A 23,826-nucleotide genomic window follows, 5' to 3' on the forward strand; every position below is an offset into this window, starting at 1 on the left:
AGAGATACAATTCTGTCAGAAGATCAATCCACAAAAATACATCCTAAAACTATTGACCCCTTTAGTTCCAGCTCTTCACAAATAAAATAATCTTCACTTCAACTTCTTCAGAATCATACTTCAATACCAAAATTGTTAAGCATGAACTTAAGTTGTTAGCCCTTTTTACCAAATTATAATAATACAAAAATCCACAAAGCCTCTATTCCCCATTACTGGACACATCTATGTGAATCCTTTCCTGTCACTCAGCCCTATCTAGGGTCATCTGTATGCATTGCCAATCTGTTTGGTCAGACTTAAATAATAATTAATTGAATATGTCATATAGGAATTCAAATAATCCAACCACATCATAATATGACATATTAGATAACCAAGAAGAAAAGAAAGGAGAGAAACTATCCGTCCTTGAGAAATTTACAGTCAAGAAGGTAGGGGCAGTCCTATAATATTTAGCATAATACCTAACCAACCCACTTTCATTAAAATAGGTAGACACTTTTTAACTAACCAAGATTTGTCCTTATATGAGATTTATAGAACCAAGAAAGCAAAGTAAAGCCTATAAAAAAATAAAAAAATAAAAAAAATAAAAAAGAAGGCAAAATCAAAGAAAACACAAGAAACAGAAAAAAGAAAGACACTCTAAACTCTCCAAGCAAGCCATCTTCAATGTTTCTAAACACAAGAAACCCCTTAGCCACTAATCAAGCCTTGTATTTAAGTATATTGTCATATGTTTTTTCTTTGACTTTGAAAACCCATTTACATCCTATTGCTTTCCTCCCAAGTGGTAATGAAACCAATGACCATGTTCCATTCTTCTGAAGAGCCCTATATTCTTCTAAGATTGCCTTTTTCTACTCTGGTTCCTGCAAAGCAACAAGCACACTAGAAGGCTCTCTCAACTCTGCTAGATAAATCTTAGGCTTGTATCTACCATTCTTGGCTCTTGTTATCATTACATGAGTGTTTCCTAAGCTCCTTGCTTCTATAGCAGCAAAAACTAATCCTACAATATTTTTGCTTAAACTAGGTTGCACAGAAACATTAGTCTCAAGTGTATGAGTAGGAGAGCAATAGCATTAGAAGTATCCATGTCACATAAATGCTTATCTTCATGTTGTGTAGATGGTACTAGTGTTAGAAATAGATGTTCGAAAAGGATTATCTTGAGAATTAGATGATGCAAAACCTAAAAGGAGCTGAGAAATATGAGGAAATACAGGTGGTGTGGCTAAGGGCCTTAAACTTATCTGAGAGACTGAAAGGACAACTGGTGACTTTTTTATTTTTGAAAAAGGAAAAGAGAATTCATCAAATATGACATCTCTTGAAATAAACATCCTACTATTAGGGTCTAAACACTTACAACCCTTGTGATTTAAATTGTAGCCCATAAATATGCATTAAGCACTCCTAAATTGCAACTTATGTTTATTATAGGTTCTAAGGTTAAGATTACAAGCACATCCAAAGACTCTATGAGTGTTATAGGCAGGTTTAATCTTGAATAAGGTTCTAAAGGGGATTTAATATTAAGAATAGAAGTTCGAAGTCTATTTATAGGTACAAAGTCGCTTTAAAAGCCTCATCCCAATATTTCAAAGGAAGAAAAGAATTTGCTGAGAGAGAGAGAACCCATTTTCTACTATATGCGCCTATGTTTTCTATCAACAACCTCATTTTGTTCGTGTATGAGGGCAAGAAACTTTATGTACTATCCCATTAGTAGACAAATTATCTTGAAATACTTTGAAACTCTTCTCCACAATCTGTTTGCATGGCTTCAAGTTTGGTATTGAAATTGATAAAAGTTTGAATAGCATCTGATTTATTTCTAAGCAAGTAAATCTAGGTAATCTAGAGTAATAATCAATAAAATGGATGTAATATTTGATTAATATTTATATCCATTACTAGCCTAAATGTGTGCTAGACCCCATAGATCAAAATGCATAAGTTGAAGAGGAGCAGTATAGACTGTATCAGACAAACTGAATGAGAGTTTATGAATCTTACCTATACAACAAGATGTACATAAAGAAGATTCCATTTTATTAAAATTGGGCATATTACAATGAGAGAGTACACATTTGAAAACTTTTTCAAATGGATGACCTAACCTTTTATGCCACAAATCAAACAAAGAACTCTTAGAATTGGTTGAACAACTAGTATGTGTTGAATTATCTATATTACAAGAGGCTGACAGTTTTTTTGTTTTTAAAATCAGAAACTTTTATATAGAAATAAAACATCTTGTTCAAAAAGTATAGATTTACCTTTTATTTTTAAAAATCATTTTCAAATAATTAAACAGTTTTTAAAAGTATTACTTTTTCAATGTAAGTCTCTAAGTGTTTTTGTATTTTATATAAAAGTTACCACTATTTTCTGATTTCAAAAACAGAAAACGGGAAGTTTATCTAAACAAGCACAAAGTTGATTTATTTTGTTATATTTATAAAGTTCATCTGGATATTGGGACTTTCTTAACAGAAAGTGGCAGATAAGGACTTCAGATTTAGTGCTTAGTCATGCCAAATTCTCATGAATTTCAATAGTTGGGTCAATATATATATATATATATATACATATTTTACTTGATCCTTGCATTATTCCCTTGCTTCTTTCTCACCAGGATTACTTATCCAGCACCAAATGGTTGTTTAATTTGCATATCAGTTCTTTATCATGTGAAGTATGAGGTTGTGAATGTGCAATTGGACATTTTTTATGTTCTCTACAGGCAAATTTATTTTCTACTGGTTATATGAAAGTTTAATTTTGTTTGACTCTAGAAATGCATTGAGGAATTCTGCATTCTTGTTGCTTCCATATTATGATAGCACAAAAACTTAGGTGGATCTAAAGGAAGAGAGAATCCTGAAAAATTAGAATTTATTTGCATGGCCTCATGATAATTTGTATAATGATTCTTGGAATGTTTTGTTTTGTTTTCTGGTGATTACTTTTTAGAATATTCTTTGTTTGCTTTTGTTTGCTTTGTTTTCTGTTTTTTTATTTTCTTCTTATTTTCTTCTCACTTGCTGTGGGTTGTCCATATAAACTGCATGTGTCTTTCGGTTGCACTGCCCTCGATGCTTTTCTATTACATTTATTTTCCTATTAATGGAAACTATGTTGACATCTTGCAATTCTTGGAGGTTAACCTAAATACAATCTTGCCTTTTAAACCCTTGCTTCAAGCCCTATCCAAGCTTTAGGTTATTAATTTAGGTTTGAATGTTTTACTTATAGACTTTATTTTATATTAAGAAAAATGACATCAGAAGAAGGGGAAAACTTTTCCATGCCAAGTGCGGGTTCAACTCCAATTACAGGCAGTACTTCAACTACTGATGGAACCTTGGTATCTAAAAGAAGAAAGTTGACTTCGGTTGTTTGGAATGATTTTGATAAAATCATAGAAGATGGACAAGATTATGCTATTTGTAAGCACTGTAAGGGAAAGCTTAAGGCCGATAGCAAGAATGGGACAAAACACTTACATGTACACATAGAAAGGTGCATGAAACGAAGAAATGTTGATATTAGGCAACAATTATTGGCAGTAGAGAGAAAATGTCATGGAAAAGTTCAAATTGGTGGTTTTACCTTTGATCAAGAAATCTCAAGAGAGAAGCTTGCACGTGCAATTATATTGCATGAGTACCCACTTTCAATCGTTGACCATGTAGGGTTTAGAGAATTTGCTACTAGTCTCCAACCCTTATTTAAGATGGTTTCCCGCAATACGATTAAGGGTGATATAATGAAGATTTATGAGGTTGAGAAAGATAAGATGATTAGCTACTTAGAGAAACTTCAAAGTAGAGTTGCTATCACAACTAATATGTGGACATCAAAACAAAAGAAAGGCTACATGGCTATCACTGTACATTACATTGATGAGTCTTGTGATTCTTGCCCACTTGGTGTCTCAGCTGATTCATGTCCAGCTGGTGCTCCTTGATTGAGGGATTAATCAACAAAATTTATAACCTATTACACCATATACTAGGGTAGCAAAGACAAAGCTACTATAGCATAGTGGCTCTAGGATCGTTCACTGGGATGGGTTTTCACTTTGCAAATGATATTAATTCAAAGCTGAATTGGTGTCTTTTCATTTCAAGGTTAGCTTTAAAAGAAAACATAAAGATGTTTGAATGAAAAAGGTTTGGTTTTAAACTAACCAAAAATAGTAACTGATTTTACTTACAAAGAAAAGTGTTTCTTGGAGTTCAGATCACTAGGCTCAGGTTCCTCATACAAAAAGGGAGTTCCGGTCACTTGTTTCTTTTCCTCGTATTAGAGAATTAACATATAGTTCCTTCTCCAACCGGTGTTGTACAGATGCTTCCCATTAATGGGTTCAAACACTAAATCCCTCTCACTGATGCACCTTGCAATGGCTCATACCTCTCACCTAGCACTTGCCATTCAAGGTGATCTTTAACCTTGGATTACCCGTCAAAAGCTCGCAAGAGATAACTAATGGATGTCTCCTTGGAGTCCAAAAGCTTACCAAGTGTTGGCTATTCTAGAAAATCCTACCTTCAAGTCACTTCCCAGAGGCTCGCAAGGGGCAAACTAGTGCATCTCCATGGACAGAGATCACTTGCCTTACCAAGTGTTGGCCCAAGTGATTTAAAGGCGTTTTAAGTTAACTAAAAAGATAAAAACCATTAACGGGTTACACTTTCTCTTCATTAAAAACTAAAACAACAAAACTTCCAATTTATGCATGTGAAAACTTACCCGGCTTTCTTCACTCCAAGAGACAAAAAGCCTAGCCTCTCATCCTCTGAGGAAAAATCCTCAGAGTTTGGTTAGCAAGAAAATGAAAATGAAAGAGAAGGAAAAACAGAGCAAGGCTCTGTATATTCTATATATTTATATATCTATCTATATATTTTACAATGGATTACATGATTCTATCTGATGGATCTCCTGGAACAAGCTCCTCCGAGAGTCCCCCAAAAGTCCTCTTTTTAGTGTTTACAAGAGAGTTTATATAGGAAGGTAATTTACCCTTCCTTGGATACTTCCTAGCTAAGGAATTACATGAGTGGCTGAATACAAGGAGAAAATGGAAATTTATACAAAAATATCTGAAGAAAAGATCTAAAAGAGTCGGTGCACAAATATCGGGAAGCACTAAGGACCATTTCGCATGTGAAAACGAGGTCTGCGAGATTTCGTAGACGCACACAAAGGGCTGCGAAATCATTTCGCAACAAAAGGCTAATCTCGCAGTGCTGTGAAGTTGGCTTTCATCTTGAGGTGCTCAGCTTCTAGCGTGTCGCATATATCGGGTAACTTCAGGAGGAATTTCAAAACACTGTACAAAAAGGCTGCGAAATCATCTCGCAACAAAAGGGTGATTTCGCAACACTTTGCAAATTTCTTCCTTCAGCTTGGAGTGATCGGCTTGCAATGGCTGTAACTCCTTCATTTCAACTCCGAATTGCGCACCGTTTGAATAATTGGATTCTTGACTTCCTGAGATTTAAAATGGTATATAGCATGTAGAAAATGGACTTCGGGAAGTGCTCCAAAAGTGCGAAAGAAGACTGCAGCTGCTGTTCTCTGTTTTCTTCACTCTGTTTTCCTCTCTCCAGTGCTCTTTCCTTGCATACTTTGAACGACTAAGGCAAAGGACTATGAGGCTCCAAAGCTTGGTTTCTTCATGAATTTGAGCTTCCAAAAGCTTTGCCATGAACTATATACAGCTCTCCCTCGTTCTTGGATTGCTTTGGTGATCAAAAAGCTATCAAAACACCAAAACTTAACACAATTTGATTAGAAACGATTGCAAGGGTCCTTAACATGTTAATTGGGTTAAAAGGCAATAACTACTACTCAAAAGTGTTTAAAAGAGTTAATTACAAGCTATGAAATAACACTTTTTGAGTAGTAATCATCTTGGTTACTACACCATCATATTGTAAGGTTAGTTATGTTTTTTTTTTTAACTTCCAAAGTGTTTTTTTATTTGATCCTTTAATGATATTGTTTGTGTTAATGATATTTTTTATTCTTAATTTAGGTTTTTTTATGTGCCTCCTCCACACACAAAATAAGTTCTTTCAGATGTATTAATGGATTTCTTGTTGGATTGGAATATGGATAGAAAAGTTTCTACAGTCACTGTGGATAATTGCTCAAGTAATGACGGAATGATCAATATCTTGGTGGAGAAATTATGTTTGAGCAATTCACTCTTATTGAATGGAAAAATTTTCCACATGCGATGTGCGGCACATGTGTTGAACTTAATTGTTAAGGAAGGTTTGGATGTCATTGAAGTAGAAATTGAAAAAAATCGTGAGAGTGTTGCATATTGGTCAGCAACCCCATCAAGAATGGAAAAGTTTGAGGATGCAGCTCGCCAATTGCGTATTACATGCAATAAGAAGTTAAGTCTTGATTGTAAGACACGATGGAATTCCACATACTTGATGTTATCAATTTCTATAACATATAAAGATGTGTTCCCACGTTTGAAGCAACGTGAAAAATACTACATGGTTGTGCCATCAGAGGAAGAATGGAATATGGCAAAGGAAATATGTGGAAGATTGAAATTGTTTTACAACATAACAGAGTTGTTCTAGGATGAAATTATCCCACTGCAAATACTTTCTTCATCAAAGTGTGCAAAATCAAAGAGGCATTGTATGATTGGTTGATATGCTCAAATGATGTTGTGAAAACGATGGCATCAAGTATGTTGCAAAAGTTTGACAAGTATTGGAGTGGGTGTCATATTGTGATGGCAATAGCAGCTATATTTGACCCAAAATACAAAATAAAGATTTTAGAGTTTTACTTTCCACTAATGTATGGGTCTGAAGCTTCAAATGAGATAGAAAAAATCCGTGGAATGTGTTATGAGTTGCTTTCTAAGTATCAATCAAAGTCTAATTTGGGGCAAAAAAACTCCATCCTATGGTACTTCATCAGGTTCAACTCTTTTGGAGTTAAACTATGATGAACAAGATCCTCTTTCAAAGTTTGACTTATTTGTTCATAGTACCATTGGAGAAAGTCATACGAAGTCGGAGTTAGGTTATTACTTAAAGGAGTCTATTCTGCCAAGGAATTCAAATTTTGATGTTTTAAGTTGGTGGAAGACAAATGGTATAAAGTATCCGACTTTGCAGATGATTGTTCATGATATCTATGTTATTCTGGTATTTACAGTTGCATCTCAGTCAGCCTTTAGCACGGGTGGTAGGGTCGTATCAAAACATCGCATTAGGCTTCATCCAGATACTTTGGAGGCCTTAATGTGTGCTCAAAGTTGGTTATGGAAGGAAAAAAAAGGTAACCGATTTACATAATTATCAATTTTATGAATTGTTTTTTATTAAAATATTTAGTAAAGTTTTCTAATATTTTTTTGGTGTTTTTTTTTTACTAGGTGATTCATCAATTCATGACTCATAGCCCCAACTCATAATGATGGATGAAAATGATGATTTACTTGTGCTTTAGATTTTTTACTTAAGATGATGTTAGAGACATTTTTTCTTTCTTTTTTGCTAACAATTTCTTTGTAATGTCTTTTTTTTTTATTTTTTTTCAATGTTGTTAAGCTTATGGATATATTTTAATTTTGGATATTATATTTTGGCATGTCTTCTATGATGTTAATTACCATGGTTGTAACTAAGAACCACATTCTTTACAATCAAGTTCAAGACTTGCAAGGTAGAGTCCTTGTAAGGAAATGTGGATGCAGGAACATATGCTAATTGAAGCCAACAATGCGTTGAAAAGAAAGGTACAAATTCTCAAATGAACCTGGTCTTTTCTTTTAGATTGACATCCTGTGTTATAGGAAGTGGGTCTGGTCAGCCTAGTCCAAAGGCCATTAACAGGCCTTCTAAGTCCAGCTTGGTTAAAGGGGATTTAGGAATTTGAGTTGTATTAGTAGTAACATCGATGAAGAAAAACTTCATGCTAGATTTCTATTGCATACTAACTGTCAAAATTGAAGAAAATTTTGGCTTAGTTGATCAGAATATGGATCCCAGTTGCAGTAGTTTTCAATAAGTTTTCCCCTTGTCAGAAGCAGAAAAACTGGGATCAAAATCCAAAACCCGCCATATGGTGGATACAAATTGGTATAACAAGTCTTACTAAATCTTGAGGAAAGTTCTTAAGATGGTGGAATTGTTACTAAATGGAACCCATTTGATGGGTCTTGACATGGTTTCTTGGTGGTCATTGCAAGTCATTCTTTAGAATTGCATTCAAATTTTACAGGTTTGAGCTTCTATTCTCTCATAATATACCTCTTGTTTTTGCCTTTTTATTGTGACAGCAAATTTCCAAGTACATTGATGAGCACTATAAAAATTTCTAGAATTTTCTCAACTTCCATCTAATAATGTGCCAGTCGGTTTCAATTGTGGTTCTGGTTGGGCAGGTAATCCTCTCTGTTTTCAGAATAAGGCTATTTTTTTTTTATATCTATACTTATGCAGCCATCATACCTCTTCAAATTATGAACTTGTTGTGTTGGAAAAATCAACATCTGTATACTCTTGTTTCAATTCCAATTCAATCAAAAAACAATTCCATTAGAAGGTCAAGATTTGGTGTATGCAGAATTGTTATAGATGAGACGCTAGGTTGCAGCCAGTCAGGCCAGCCCAAAGTGAATCTTTTGTTTGGAAATGATTTCAGTAGCCACAGATGGTGCCATTTCTCCCCTATTTTTCAGAAAAAGGCTGCTTTTCCTGCATAAATTTGTGTTGTGGAATGATTTTCATTGTTCAAATGACATTCAAAGTTCTGTTTTCCAAAATTTTCTTAAAGATTTGGACAAAATTGCACACAAGTCATTTTAACCAATTTTTCTTGACATGAAGAGAAGAATTCCAACATCATATTTATGGGGATTTGTTTGTTTTCTTGCATTTCTGCATACTTAGGAGTTCTAAACTGCTTTCTTCGGGGATATGATTCCATGGAAGAATTTCAACACCATAATTATGGAGATTTGTTTGTTTTCTTGCATCTCTGCATACTTGGGAGTTTCAAACTGCTTTCTTTGGGGATATGATTCCATGGAAGTATTTCAACACCATAATTATGGGGATTTGTTTGTTTTCTTGCATCTTTGCATACTTAGGAATACCAAACTGTTTTCTTTGGGGAGATACTTTGAATCTAAATGGATTGCACCCCATTTCCAGATCAATGCAGTTGTGCTTGCTATTCTGATATGGGCAATAAGAACTCATCCAGGAGCTCACTACAACAGTCCAAATCAACAAGAACGCCGTAATTTCACACATTCCTTTCTAGTACCACCCAACTCGCCTATCCCAGGTTGCTTAAGTGAATTTCTCAATGATAGGCTTTCACAGATCTCTCTGCCATATCTTAAGGATGGCAGTTCACAGGGCTGTCTGTCATATATTTAGGATGTGTTCACAGGACTATTTCAGAGAAGAAACCAATTCTAGTTCAAAATTCACATGAAAAAATATATAGAAAATTTTCCTCTCAAATACATTCATTAATCAAGGTTAACTCTTTGGGAATCAATGCTTCATTTCATATGCCTAAAAAAAAGCCCAGATGCTGATGGAGAAATGTGTACTGAATCCTTTGGATGATTGCAGCTCAACCCTGATAATCACCCATCTTGGCTGGGGGTGCAGCTAAGCTATGGTTGATCTTTTGGGGCATTTGGGTGGAGATCTCTCTCTTTGTGGATGGATATATAGTAGGATAGTCTCCTGCTTCATGCTAAGTAAGCACCCTCTCCCTCTCACAAAGATATATAGTAGGTTGTCAAACTGCCCAAGGACCTAACTATCAAACCAAAGTATCTTATAACATTTACTGTTGGTTGTGATCAGAAAAAAAATGTTGAGGCAGCAGTTAAAAAGGTTGATTTCTCCCCTTCTCCTTTCTGCTACTAAATTTGTCTCTCTTCTGCTACTAAATGTCTGTTGTGCAGTTCTCTGAGGACTTTACCATCCTTCTATTTCATTATGATGGCCAAACAACTGAATGGGATGAATTTGAGTGATCAAAGAGGGCTATTCATGTGAGCGTTCAGAGACAAACAAAATGGTAAGGAGTTTCTGCAAATGATTATTTTTTAACAGAAGTTTCACTTTTTCTGGTAGGTTTCAATAAGCTATGATCTGTTTTATTCTTTTAACTTCATTCTTTGCAATTTTGTCCTAGGTGGTATGCCAAAAGATTTCTGCATCCTGACATTGTGGCGTCATATGACTATATATTTATCTAGGATGAAGATCTAGGAGTTGAGCATTTTAATGCAGAAAAGTGAGTGTTGGACATAAATATCTTTTTTATGGCATTTGTGTTTCAGTCTACCCAACTTATGTCATTTTCCAATTCCAGATATATAAGACTAGTGAGGAAATATGGTTTGGAGATTTCACAACCTGGTTTAGAACCTAATAAAAGGTTAACATGGCAGATGACAAAAAGAAGAGGTGATCGAGAAGTTCACAAGTAAGAATAAACATTAACACCAAAGTTCCCTTTCATTTGTTACTTATTATAGATTAATGGAATGACCTTTTCTCCTTGTTTTTCCCCCATTTTTCTACCAGAGAAACCGGGTTGGTGCCCTAACCCACATTTGCCTCCCTGTGCAGCGTATGAAAAGCTTTGAGCAATACTATTGTTATTTTTTCTGTTCATTCCCACTCCTGCATGGTCTGACAATGGATTAGAAACAAAATTATTAGTTTTCCTTTTCCAAATGCAGGTTTGTTGAGATCATGGCTCCTGTATTTTCTAGAGATGCATGGCGGTGTGTGTGGCATATGCTTCAGGTATATATATCCTCAAATTTAGAATTAGTAAGTTCTCAGTTGCTCCAGTTGACCTGTTACTATCAAGTTTAAGTGCCTTTCTATGGGAATTACAGAATGACCTGGTACATGGTTGGGGTCTTAACTTTGCTCTTAGAAGATGTGTAGAGGTACTGACCTATGTCTGCCTACTTCTAATTCTCTTATATTATTTGTTTGTTAGCATGCATGATCATATTGGAACTTGCTCGTCTTTGAAACAGCCTGCCCATGAGAAAATTGGAGTTGTAGATTCTCAAGGGATCGTTCATCAAACTGTTCCCTCGCTTGGGAACCAGGTAAATCATCTTCAGAAAAATTTTCTACTACATTTTTATTTATATAAACGTTTTGTAATGAAAAGATCTATGAAATAGAATACTGGAGTAACCGTTATGTTTTTATAGGGGCAAGCGGAGAATGGGAAGGCACCATGGCAAGGGGTTAGTTACACATTTTTCTTCACAACATACTTGGTTCCATTTTATAGTAGAGCTAACATTATGCTTACAGACTCTTGTCTCCTGCTTTCCTTTCATGTGCTCATGTACCTTCAATTTTCTTTAGTGCCATCAAATTTTCAAATGCAAGAACCTAATACTGCATCTTACAAAAATGCTGGACATGATTTCTTTATTTTAAAATTTATTTTTTATTGGGTTTATAGTTGTTATTGTATTGCATTAATTGGTGATTCCAATAATTGTTTACGGGATATTTCTGTCTTTATTGGTTCCAAGTGAGGGAGAGGTGTAAAAAAGAGTGGACCATGTTTCGAGTTCGCATGACCAATGCCGAAAAAGCATATTACAAGGAGATGGGAATTAATCCTACCAATTCCACAATTGATTAGGGGATGACCCTCACAGAAGCTGACCTGTATACAATCATAATTACCACTGTTCTTAGGGTTTATTTTATTTTATTTTATTTAATAATAGTGATCATTTTTTAGTATCCCAAAGGTTACTGATGAGAGTGCTTTGATCTTCCATGCTGCTAGAAGTGAATTGGGTACCCAGGTGGCAGGTGAAAGAGAAAAAAGGTCAATTATTGGTTTCTATCATCGTCTATTCATTTTTGTTCTCTCTTTCACACATTGATATGTAGACATTAAATGGGCATGAAAGTTCCTCCTTTATGGGCCATTATAGATGAAATATGAATCAAAGTTAATGCTAGCAATCCTGGGAATATGCAAATTCATCTCCTATAACTATCCAAATTGATCTGACGTACATCTTCAAATCAACAAAAGATGAAAACCCCAGCCCAGCCCAGCCCAGCATAGCCCAGCACAACCCAGCCCAGCCCAGCCCCGCCCCGCCCCGCCCCGACAACACATACCCAGGTCAGGACGGGCCAGGGATGGGATTTAATTTTAACTCTATAACGGGGATGGGGGGGAGATGATAGTTATCCATACTATACTTGGAAGCTAATCACATTAACACTTAGCTTTTAGTGGAAGAATTTGATTTGGATCTTTTGAGAGTGGAAATTCTTTTGATGCTTAAACTTGCATAATATCCATTCTTTGTACTCTATGATCAAGTGAATGCTTTGACAACTCTTATTATAGGTTGAGTTTCACATCTTTATTGATCCATGGATGTCCATCATGCCACTCATATCATTTTTTGGAGTGATTTTCATGATCCCTTTTATGTATATTATTATAGTTTACTTAGTTTTTATCTCCTCCATTACTAAGGGACTAGCAATGAGTCGGTTGGGGGGTGTGATTACTACCAAAAAGTGCTATTTTGTAGACCTAATTATAATGGTTTTAAGCACCTTTGAGTAGTAATCATATTCATTTAACCCAATTAATTCATTAAGGTCCTTAGTAATTGGTTTTAACCATTTTGTGGCAAGTTTACATGTTTTTATCAGCTTATGAATCAATTCAAGCATGCCAAATGATGGAGGAGCTACTTGGACAAGTTATGGAAAAGCTTTTGGAAGCTCAAATTCATGAAAAACCAAGCTTTGGAGCTACATAGCCCTTTGCCAAAGTCGTTCAAAGTATGCAAGGAAAGAACAATGGAAAAGAGGAAAAGCAAGCAAAGTGAAAAAATCAGAGGACAGCATCTGCAGTCTTCTTTCGCACTTTTGGAGTACTTCCCGAAGTCCATTTTTTACATACTATATACCATTTCAAAGCTCTGGAAGTCAAGAATCCAATGCTTCAAACCGTGTATAATTTGGAGCTGAAATGAGGAAGATATGGCCTTCGGAATCCAACTGCTCCAGGTTATGCGAAAATTTCGCACGACACAAGGTGTTATGCGAAATTCGCATAACATTCGCATAACACCTTCAAAATTCGCATAACCCATGCGTGTTGCGAATTTTGCTCTGTTTTTGCCGACTCCACTTTAGATATTTTCCTTTGTATTTTGTGATGTAATTTCCTTTCTTATCCTTGTAACTAACCAATCACAAGCTTTTGCTTTTGTAAAGACTATATAAGGGGTGGAAATCACCTCTTGGAATATATAGAATATAGAATAGAGAATATAGAATATATATTACGTTTGACACTGAGAATTTTGACAGAGCTCTCTCGTTTCTCCTGTTCTTCCCCATTTCTATTTTCTTAGTAGCCAAACAGCCTCTGAGGGCTTTTCCTTAGAGGATGATTGGCTAAAACTTTTAGTTTCTCAAAGTATGGATGTTATGTGATGGCTTGGATGCAATCCCATGGAAATTTCTCGCACCCGGAAGGTAAGGTAGACGTTTTTCATTAAAGGTTCATTAATGCAAAGTTTGGTTTTTATTTCCTTTGGACAACTTCCAACGGCCAATACTTGATAAGCTTTTGGATTTCTATCCATTAGTTATCTCCTACGAGCTATTGGAAGGTGAGGTTTTCAATTCCAAGTTTTGTATTAATCCGTTAGAACCAATTTCAATGGCCATTGAAAGGTGAGTTTATCACTTGGAATGACTTTGAGTTGCCAATATTTGGTAAGCTTTTGGCTTTAGACCATTAGTTATCTCTTACGAGCCATTCAAAGGAAGTCTAAGGTGAATAACCATTGATGAAATTCACTACCATCTGTTTTGCCATTTTAAAGGATTAAAACTTGATTTGCTAAATCCATACCAGTTCGGGAAGCAAGCATCACCATAGTTGCAACCCCAACGCGAGGAGCCTATCCTGAGATTTCCAATTTGCATAAGAGCCAGAGCATAGCTATCCTATCTTTGAGAAACTTGTTTTTACACCCTTTCATTTTAGTCTTTAATGTTAGCTTAGATTAGTTTAAATCTTTCTAAAACATTTACATCTTCTTTTAAAGCTAACATCCATAAGAAAATCACCTATTTTCCTAATTTGAATATCACTAGTGTTTGCGAAAACCCTTCCCAGTGAACGATCCTAGAACCACTATGCTATAGTAGCTTGGCTACTTTAGTAATAGTATTTAAGGTATAAATTTTGTTGATACGCCTTTAAAGCTAAGCTACCATGAGTCGCATCAAACTCAAAGGTGCTTAAAACCATTATAATTAGGTCTACAAAATAGCACTTTTTAGTAGTAATCACACCCCCCTACCGACTCATTGCTAGTCCCTTAGCAATGGAGGAGATAAAAACTAAGTAAACTATAATAATATACATAAAAGGGATCATGAAAATCACTCCAAAAAATTATATGAGTGGCATGATGGACATCCATGGATCAATAAAGATGTGAAACTCAACCTATAATAAGAGTTGTCAAAGCATTCACTTGATCATAGAGTACAAAGAATGGATATTATGCAAGTTTAAGCATCAAAAGAATTTCCACTCTCAAAAGATCCAAATCAAATTCTTCCACTAAAAGCTAAGTGTTAATGTGATTAGCTTCCGAGTATAGTATGGATAACTATCATCTCCCCCCAACCTAAGTCTTTCTTTAAGCTTAGCAAAATTAACCATCTCTTGATAGGCTAGGAACGCACCTTTTATTCACAATTCTTTTCACTTACTAAACTTAACCAATTCACCCATGTAACAAGCAGAGGATCGGTGACTCCCAACCAATAAAGGCTTAGGGCACCAGGCTTTAAAGGCTTTCGCCACCCCTTCGGACCATGCTCAGGTTTCAAGGCAAGCAAAGAAGTTTATTCTATATATTTTTTTTCTTTTTTTTTTTTCTTTTTCTTTTTCTTTGTTCTATTTTTTTCAAAGACTCATTGGTCTTTATGAGGTGTCCCAACACTATTAAAGAGAGGTTAAAGGTGTCAAATTATGATTTCTCAAGCTTAGAGGGTGAAATAGTTTCACATCTTATAATCGGAATCTAATGTATGTGTGTGCGAATAGCTTAAGGTGGAAGAGATAAGTTTGCATGCAATGGGAGTTTCAACAATTCATCAACTTTTAGAAGAGCATAATACAAACTCTAAGACTCATGTAATCAAGTTGAAACTCAACTTCTCTCATTTAATTTTGAGAGTTAATCCTTAATATCCATGGAGTTTAAAGCAAAAATTTTAAAATTTAAACAAAAAGTAGCTAATTTAACTAAGTATGATAAAAATTTAAACTAATACTTACTTCCTCATCTCTCCCCCCAACTGAGATGAACATTGTCCTCAATGTTTGAATCGAAAATAAGGAGGAAGGAAGTGGTACCTCATGTGATGTGGACTTGGAGTTGAGAAGGTTGAACCACCTGTTTCAAAATTCAAAAATTGAATGAGAGAGGAATTTATACTAAATATTTACAAAAATGATGAGTGGGCCCCACTTTGAGCAGCTGAGGACAAGGCTCAAAGGGTCCATGCCATGATGGTATACTGATATAAGTTGCAATGACATTTGAATGTAGCTTGCAGGGGTGTTAAAATTGGAGATTTTTTGCTAAAACAGGGGAAGCTTAAAAATTCGCACAAGGGAAGAGTGGTGCGAAAATTTCGCACAAGGGGGGGTGTTATGCGAATTTCGCATAACACAAGGTGTTATGCGAAAATTTCGCACAAGCACTATTCACCCACCCAAATGCAAAATTGGATTCTTTCAAATGGTCATAACTTCTTCGTTTCAAATCCAAATTGCACACCGTTTGAAGCACTGGACTTCTGACTTCCTAAGCTTCAAAAAGAGATATGGTATGCATAATTTGAGCTCCAGAAAGTGCTCCAAAAACGTGTCCAACAGTAGCAAAATGAGGTGCGGCTGCAACATTCCCTTTCAGCTTTGCACAGTCGTCTTCAAACGGCCATAACTTCTTCGTTTTAACTCCAAATCGAGCACTGTTTGAAGCTATGGACTCCTGACTTCCCAAGCTTTGAAACGAGATATAGTACACATGAAATGAACTTCAGGAAGTGATCGAAATGTTCCCAACAGTTGCCGATATGGGGTGGTGCGAATTGCTCTGTTTTGGCTTTTCTCCCCTGTTTGCCTTTGTTTTCACCATAACTTCGATTTTTGCAAGCATCATACCTGTATGAACACTTCAAAACTCATCTTAAAAACATATTAAAACTAAATTAAAGTTAAGAATTCAAACTAAAACATGCATAAATTTAAAGAAAGCATAGAATTTAAATGAAGCTGATAGCATGTACCCCAAAAAGAAGATGAACTATTTAGCTCATCCTCACTCACACACCCACTTCATGCTGAATTCCCCCTGGATCCCAAACAAAATTAGCATCCTTCCCATTTGGTCCAAGGGAATTCATTTCTCTTCTCTTCCCTGGAGAAGTGGATGCTTTAAAGGGTTCAGGTAACCCTTTGTCATCTTAAACCTTATGATTTTCAATGGAAGGTTGGTCCATAGAGTTGTCATAGCAATCCCCCACCAAAGTGTCGATCTTCAACACTTTCCTTGATCTTTTTGCATTGGTTCCTTGAAGGTTATGGTGGGGTTGAGGAGGAAGCTTCCTTTTCCCCCTTGCTATGTCGAGATTGGTGAGCTTCTCAATGGAGTCTTGAACTTTTTCTATCCTTAGTGATAGATCATTATAAACCCCCTCCATTCTTACATTCATTGAACTCTCCAAATTATCAATCTTTTCATTAAGATGAGAGTTGATCTTTTGTTGCTCACCTACAAAGTCCTCCATGACTTTGCTTATCTTCAAAATGGCTTGCTCCAATGAAGATGTACTCATTGATGGTTGAGGTTGAGGTTGGGTTGTAAGGTTGGGATGGTTTATATACTCAAATGAAGTTGGTATGGCTTGTGGTTGTGCTTCAGTATGCACATTCCTCAATTCAAACTCTTCTATCCTTCTAGCCATAGATGCTAGCTTTGCCTTCATGCTCATGTCTTCATTCAAAGCATACTTACTACCCCATTGGCTTTGTTGCACTTGCCTTTTTCCTAATTCAATCCGATCCCTCATGGATAGGTATGCAAATTTGTCCTTCTCATGATCATAATGAGAGCTTTGATCTTCATGTGGAATTTCCATTTCTAAAAAAAATGATATTCAACTAAGGCTCTTTTCTTCAACTTGTACCAGGGTTCCCTCTTGGTCTCGAATCCAACAAGGAATGCACAAATTGAAATTAAAACAAAAATAAAAGAAAAGAGAATAAAAAAATTCAACTAAATAAAAATTAAACTAAAAAAAATTATAAGAAAACTCACCAAACTTGTGATAAAGATCACAAGTTACCCTTAATGGTTGCTTCATTGTGCTTGTGGCACCTTCCCCGGCAACGGCGCCATTTGATGCGACTCATGGTAGCTTAGCTTTAAAGGCGTATCAACAAAATTTATACCTTAAATACTATTACTAAAGTAGCCAAGCTACTATAGCATAGTGGTTCTAGGATCGTTCACTGGGAAGGGTTTTCGCAAACACTAGTGATATTCAAATTAGGAAAATAGGTGATTTTCTTATGGATGTTAGCTTTAAAAGAAGATGCAAATGTTTTAGAAAGATTTAAACTAATCTAAGCTAACATTAAAGACTAAAATGAAAGGGTGTAAAAACAAGTTTCTCAAAGATAGGATAGCGATGCTCTGGCTCTTATGCAAATTGGAAATCTCAAGATAGGCTCCTCGCGTTGGGGTTGCAACTATGGTGATGCTTGCTTCCCGAACTGGTATGGATTTAGCAAATCAAGTTTTAATCCTTTAAAATGGCAAAACAGATGGTAGTGAATTTCATCAATGGTTATTCACCTTAGACTTCCTTTGAATGGCTCGTAAGAGATAACTAATGGTCTAAAGCCAAAAGCTTACCAAATATTGGCAACTCAAAGTCATTCCAAGTGATAAACTCACCTTTCAATGGCCATTGAAATTGGTTCTAATGGATTAATACAAAACTTGGAATTGAAAACCTCACCTTCCAATAGCTCGTAGGAGATAACTAATGGATAGAAATCCAAAAGCTTATCAAGTATTGGCCATTGGAAGTTGTCCAAAGGAAATAAAAACCAAACTTTGCATTAATGAACCTTTAATGAAAAACGTCTACCTTACCTTCCGGGTGCGAGAAATTTCCATGGGATTGCATCCAAGCCATCACATAACATCCATACTTTGAGAAACTAAAAGTTTTAGCCAATCATCCTCTAAGGAAAAGCCCTCAAAAGCTGTTTGGCTACTAAGAAAATAGAAATGGGGAAGAACAGGAGAAACGAGAGAGCTCTGTGTAATATTCTAAGTGTTAAACGTAATATATATTCTATATCTTCCAAGAGGTGATTTCCACCCCTTATATAGTCTTTACAAAAGCAAAAGCTTGTGATTGGTTAGTTACAAGGATAAGAAAGGAAATTAAATCACAAAATACAAAGGAAAATATCTAAAGTGGAGTCGGCAAAAGCAGAGGAAAATTCGCAACACGCATGGGTTATGCGAATTTTGAAGGTGTTATGCGAATTTCGCATAACACCTTGTGTTATGCGAAATTTTCGCATAACCTAGAGCAGTTGGCTTCTGAAGGCCATATCTTCCTCATTTCAACTCCAAATCATGCACGGTTTGAAGCGTTGGATTCTTGACTTCCAGAGCTTTGAAATGATATATATTATGTAAAAAATGGACTTCAGGAAGTGCGAAAGAAGACTGCAGCGGTTGTCCTCTGTTTTCCTCTTCTCCATTGTTCTTTCCTTGCATACTTTGAACGACTTTGGCAAAGGGCTATGAAGCTCCAAAGCTTGGTTCTTCATGAATTTGAGCTTCCAAAAGCTTTGCCATAACTTGTCCAAGTAGCTCCTCCATCATTTGGCATGCTTGAATTGATTCATAAGCTGATAAAAACATGTAAACTTGCCACAAAATGGTTAAAACCAATTACTAAGGACCTTAATGAATTAATTGGGTTAAATGAATATGATTACTACTCAAAGGTGCTTAAAACCATTATAATTAGGTCTACAAAATAGCACTTTTTGGTAGTAATCAGCCCCGCCCCGCCCCGGGTTTGGGACAGGTTGGGAAATAACTAAATATTTTGGGACGGGAATGGGATAGAGGTGACCCATCCCAAACCCGCCCGTTGTCATTCCTAATTGGTATCTGTATTAACACATCATATCAATATATTAATATGACTGACTCAATGCATTTAATTGCTTAATTGTATATATATATATTGTTAAAGGATGAAAAACGAAGGAATATGAAAATCATCAACTTCTCATATCTTGTTCAATGTATGTACAATACAAGGGAGAGCTTCCTTAAATAGCAGATGGTACAAGAGAAAACTACTTAAAAGAAATAATTAACTATGCTAACAGATATAACAACTGTGTAAAGAACTTGGATGTAGTGCACCTATGTCTCTTGCACTTTTGTCTATTGCTATGGAGCTGGTGGTGCATCTCTAACAGCCACCCCTCAAACTCAATGGGGATAGGTTGTAACACTGAGATTGTCTCGTATGGTGAGAAACTAAGAAATGGAAACAACTTTGGTGAATAAATTAACAAGTTAAATGAGGAGAGAATATGGTGGATACGAATTTTCTTTTGAAGAACCTTTTCATGAACAAAGTAAAGGTTTATTTCTATGTGCTTAGTACGTGCATGGAGGACTAGATTGGCTATAAGATGAACAGTATTGAGATTGTCACACCAGATTATTGGAGTGGCAGAAGAAAGGATGTTCATTTCATGAAGAAGAGTTAACTACCTGTGGACTTGCATTTTTCATGTGTTCCCACTCAATGGCAATACTTGCTTTTTAATGAAAAATTGATTTTTGTAAAAATTGGAGTTACCCATTATTTTTGTTTATTTTTTAACATGATCAATGGAAAAGTGCATACTGAATGAAATAGGTAGCATGGCTTTTGGAAAATAGATTTTCATACCTAATGACCTAAGATGAATTTTAAAATGAAAGTTGAGAATCAATTTATTTAGGAAAAGAATTGAAAGCAATTTTAATTCCATTAAAACATATGGAATCTCACTAAACAAACAATCAAATAAAAAGTGCATGTGTGTATATGTGAATTCTATCATGTTAACATGATCTTCAAGTGTCATAAATAAGTGACTAGGGTGCAGCTGTACATAGGATCAATTGTTGATCTAGAAGCAAGACTAAATAAGCTATTTATAAAACACCAATGCATACAAAATTAGAATCAATTGTGCATCAAATTAGGAATCAAAAATGTCCTAAAAATAAGCTAGATGTGACCTAAAGAGTGAAGCAAATATGCAGCCATATAAGTGACTAATTGAAGACCCAATTAAGTGCCAAATCAAATGCCAAAAGAATCCTAAACAAGTGCCTAATTAAATCTAAGCATGTGATCACCTATTTACATCAAGTGTGTTAGGACATTAAGTCTTGTTTATGTGTTGGAAATTTTATTCCTTTTTATGTTTGACCATAAAAGTCTTTTTAGATAGTGACTTGCTCTCCATTGAAGATCAAAGGTTGTTGTTTGTCCAACTGGAAAGTCACAGGTTCATCTAAAAAGGTTTGACGTATGGCATATTAGGCTCTCTTAAGGTATAAATAAGTTCAATATTTTTTTTAGACTTCAAATGTTTTAAAATATTTTTTCAAAAAAAAGCAAAGGTTGCTCAAGCGGTTAATCCCACTCAAGCAGTCAACCCATTTAAGCGGTAAGGCCCGCTCAAACAAACTATTCAAGCGGCACAAGTCCGCTCAAGCGATCATGATAATCTTGCCGAGTCTAGAAATGGATTTTGGATTAATTTCACTCAAACTCTATTTTGGAAACTTAAGATACTAAAACTCTTTGTGGTTTTTGCCTATAAATACCTCATTGTAACCATTAGAGGGTTAGAGATCTTGGACATTGGAGATATATCGTTGGGAAACCTTTCATTCATAAAGAAAGAATCTCTTTAAAAAATATTAATGTGTTACATCATTCTTGATCTCTCATTCAAAGATCTTTGCTTATTGAGTTGAAGACCATCGTTCCTTCGAAGTGGCTGAAGGATCTACTAGGGAACAATAGGAAGTTGTTGTGTTGCGGACATGTAGGTGCTGGAGGGTAAGTCTTTAGGGTAAAGCAGTCGGGAAAATCTGTGTAACTTGATTTCGAATTATGGATTTAAATTGATAGGTCTTAGACCTCGTGGTTTTTTAATCTCTACAATCTACGAAGGTTTTCCACATAAAAATCTTGTGTCTCATTGCATATCTTTTATTCCTACTTATATTTTGTTTGATGATATTGATAACCTTTTGATTGATTGGTTAGTTTTTTATTGAGGTTGTTGGGTTGGTTATCTTGAGAATCATGGTAGTTATACCTATAACCAATTATTGTTTTCCCTAACATCTCTCAGGTTGTCTTTTGGATATTAATAATTATATTATTTTATCTCTAACTAATCACAGGATATTTCTAAAAGGTAAAACTTAGTTTTTTATATATCTAAAGATTTTAGGTATAACCCATTTACTTATTTGGGATACCTTTAATATCTATTGGGTTAAAAGAATTGGGTACAATATATAAATATTTATTTATTTTTTTAAAAATCCCATTCACCCCCTTTCCGGGTGTTCCGTATTGGACTTTCGGTAGTTTTTCAAAGTGTATGTGTTAGTTGTGAAAGGTGAGCCACAAAAATTAACTAATTAAAACATAAAATCAAAGACACGAATTAAATTCAAAATGTTCATTCAAAGCCAATTTTCAAATGTGAATCCAATGGCATACTTAGGTACCAAAAAAAAAAAACAGAGATGAATTAAACCTAAATTCAATTCTAAATCATTAAATTCAATAATATAACCACCTAAACAATGAATTTAACAACACTCATGTGTGTCCTATTCATCCACACCCAAGCATAATCTTCATATTCAAGAGAAGTAAAAGCAAAAGAAGAATGAAAGAGAGAAGGATTTGTTAGGATAATGAGTCTATATTGGCAATTTTATTCTAATTTATTTTCTGGCTTAGGAAACTTTTTGGATAGTGACTTACTCTCCATTGAAGATTCAAGGTTGTTGTTCGCTCAACCGGAAGATCATAGGTAAGTCTAAAAATGTTTGGCTTGTGGCAATTTAGGTACTTAAAGGGTTAAGTGGATTAGCATATTTTTTAATATATTGAGAAAAGTTACAACCGCTCTAGTGGTGGAAACAACACTCAAGTGTGGGACCGCTCACGTACTTATCCAACACTCAAGCACTTGTGCAAAATTTACTAGAATATGGTAGAATATTTTCAAATATTTCACATAAATCGAGTTTGAAAACTTCAGGATACTAATCCCCTAGGGTTTAGATGTTTATATAAACCCTATTATAACCCTTTTAAGGTTGGACACTTTTCATGGGATTAAACCTAATGTGCCACACCATTCCCAATCTCTCAAGAAAGATTCAAAGTGTCGAATTTTAGGTTGTTTGAAGACTTGCATCTTCTTAGCGAGGATGAAACATATTCATTGGAGTAATTGGAGATTGTTGCATTGTGGACGTGGATCAAGATGTAGATACTAGAGAGTAAGTCTTTAGGGTAAAACATTCGAGTAAATCTGTGTGACTTAATCTCATATAGTGGATTTTGATTTGAGGTCTTAGACCCTATGGTTTTTTGTCTCCACAATTAGTGTGGGGTTTTCCATGTAAAAATCTCTTGTGTCCCTTACATACTTATTTATTTATTTTAATTTGTTTGATTATCATGATTATCCTTGATATCTCGTAGGTTTAATTAGGTTAACATCCCAACTCCCTATTCAATAATTTTTAAAAGACACTCATTCACCCTCCTCTGGGTGTTACCTTAGTAGACATTGGTTTTTCAATTAATATTAGAGCATGATAAAAATCAAACTTTTATTGATCCTACAAGTCCAGTATGGAACAACTAAGATTGAGGGCTGCTCTTAATAGTCCATCTTACTATGATGGGAGTAATTATCCCTACTAGAAAGCCCGAATGAAATTTTTCTTAAGATGCAAGTTGAACAGGTTTGGAATTCAATGGGATATGGATGGGTACCCCCATTAAAACTTGATGTGAATGAGAAATCAATTGCTAAGTTAAAACCTAAACAAAAATGAGACAAATTGGATAATGATGGAAGTGAGGCCAATGCTCAAGCTCTTTTTAGCATATTTAATGGGATAAGTCCTTATGAGTTTCGTAGGATAACTAAGTTTAGTCATGTTAAGGAAGTTTGGGATATTCTATAGGTCACTCATGAAGGTACTTTTACTGTCAAAGTATCTCAATTACAAATGCTCACTTATAGATTTGAAAATATTAGAATGCATGAAAATCAAAACTTCGCTTCTTTTTATTTTGAATTGAGCAATATTGTGAATTCTTCTTTTAACCTTGGAAAATCTATTCTGGAATCTAAAGTGCTAAAAAAAATATTGAGATCCCTTCCAAAAAGATTTAGGCCTAAGGTTATTGTTATAGAGGAAAGCAAGGACATTAATTTGATGAGAATTGATAAACTTGTTGGTTCCATTGAAACATATATGAGATGACCCTTTCAAATTCTCAAAGGCTTAAAGAATCTACTTTCAAG

General features: G+C 35.2%; 1 non-coding gene across 1 annotated transcript; it reads left to right on the forward strand.

Moving 5' to 3' along the window:
* The first annotated feature begins 8,410 nt into the window (after positions 1-8,410).
* Positions 8,411-11,818, forward strand: LOC100248266 (uncharacterized). The gene is made up of 11 exons (XR_009467405.1): positions 8,411-8,449; positions 9,840-9,923; positions 9,995-10,110; positions 10,228-10,329; positions 10,408-10,524; positions 10,615-10,668; positions 10,781-10,847; positions 10,943-10,996; positions 11,090-11,164; positions 11,273-11,312; positions 11,606-11,818. It is a non-coding gene; the product is annotated as an uncharacterized LOC100248266 (transcript).
* The last annotated feature ends 12,008 nt before the right edge of the window (positions 11,819-23,826 follow it).

This window comes from Vitis vinifera, chromosome 13, assembly GCF_030704535.1.
Source record: "Vitis vinifera cultivar Pinot Noir 40024 chromosome 13, ASM3070453v1".
Lineage (NCBI taxonomy): Eukaryota > Viridiplantae > Streptophyta > Magnoliopsida > Vitales > Vitaceae > Vitis > Vitis vinifera.